At 43.2% G+C, this 1,731-nt stretch overlaps 1 protein-coding gene across 1 annotated transcript in view; it reads left to right on the plus strand.

Annotated features, from left to right (window-relative positions):
* LOC106012964 overlaps positions 1-1,731 on the plus strand; it is a 21,652-nt gene that overhangs the window by 18,815 nt on the left and 1,106 nt on the right. The window lies entirely within an intron of this gene.

The following is a 1,731-nucleotide window of genomic DNA, read 5'->3' on the forward strand; positions in this document are numbered from 1 at the left end:
CACGTAATCACCAAATACACAACCCCCACCACAAAACACACTCACTCACACACACACACACACACGCGCGGGCGCGCGCACACTCACTACTCACCCACACACACCCACACTTACACACACAAAGAGCAAACGGATCAGCACAATCCATTCTCATCTTAAAAGCACTTCCTGTTGTGAGAGGTTGGCATAAGAGAGGCACTCGGACACTCACAGGGTCAATGAGTGCAGAAAATAAGAATGTGGGCGGTTGGCGGGTGCTCTGGTGTGGTTGGCTTCTTCTTTCCTATCAAACATCTACCGTCCTTATCTACCCTCCTCTTTTTTTAATGTTTGTTACTCTCTTGTAACACCTCTAATCTTCGGCACTTCTATGACCTTATAGTGTCGCAAGTGCCGTAAAACTCTAATTAAAACGAAGCAATTCGTGCAGAGAACACGAGTGAAATAGACTGAGGTTTGGCATGAGGAAAGAGAAGCACATCACGACACGGTGATAATAAGAACCATTTGCTGTCGGGGAAAAGGGAAGACAAACAGACAAAAGAACACAACACAGGGAAATGACATGTTTGTTTTAGTAATTAGCGTTTTACGGCACTTGCAACACATTAAGGTCATATGACCGCCAGAAGATTAGGTGTTACAAGAGAGTAACAAACATAAAATGAAGGAGGAGAGATTAGGACGATATAATGTTTGATAGGGAAAAAAATAAGCAAACCACACTAGAGCACCCACCAACCACCCACGACCACTTGCCGTAAGGAAAAAGGCAAGATAAGCACACAGAAACAACATAGGGAAAGACAAAAAGAAGAAGAAGAAGAAGCGGATCTACAAATGATACGCTCCAACCCTCCACAAAATAAGACTGAAACAACAAATGGGGAGGGGGGGGGGTACACAAGACGAAGTAAACAAGAAAATAGGTTTGTTTGTTTTAGTATTTTAGAAAGAGTTTTACGGCACTTGTAACACAATGCGGTCATACAAGTGCGGAGCGAAGATTAGAGGTGGTACAAGAGAGTAACAAACACAAAAAGAAGGAGGAGAGATCAGGACGAGAGATGTTCGATAGGAAAGAACAAGCAAATCACACCACAGCACCCGTTTGAGGAAAGAGAAACACACCAGGACACGGTGATAATGACCACTCGCTGAAGAGGAAAAGGCAAGATACACAGACAAAATACTATACAGGGAAATAAAATGTTTGTTTTAGTAAGCGTTTTACGGCACTTGCAACACAATAAGGACATACAAGAGCCGAAGATTAGTTTACTTAGTTTTAGTAGAGGTTTTACGGCACTCGCAACTGCATAAGGTCATATGAGCGCCAGAAGATTAGAGGCGTTACAAGAGAGTAACAAACATAAAAAAGAAGAAGGGGAGATCAGGACGAGAGATGTTCGATAGGAAAGAAGAAGCAAACCACACCAGAGCACCCGCCAACCACCCACGTGCCGAAGAATAGAATTGTTAGAAGAGAGTAACAAACACAACAAAAAAAGAAGGAGGGTAGAAAAAAAAAAAGACGATAGATGTTTGATAGGAAAGAAAAAGCAAACCACACCAGAGCACCCGAGCACTTGCTGTTGGGAAAGGGGCAAGACAAACAGACAGAAACAACATAGGGAAAGACGACAGGAAGAAGAAGAAGTGGATCTACTAATGGCACATAAAAACCACACACAAAGTAAGACTGAAACAACAGTTGGGGGGTGGGGGTGG

Source organism: Aplysia californica, unplaced genomic scaffold (genome assembly GCF_000002075.1).
Source record: "Aplysia californica isolate F4 #8 unplaced genomic scaffold, AplCal3.0 scaffold00586, whole genome shotgun sequence".
In the NCBI taxonomy this organism is placed as follows: Eukaryota; Metazoa; Mollusca; class Gastropoda; order Aplysiida; family Aplysiidae; genus Aplysia; species Aplysia californica.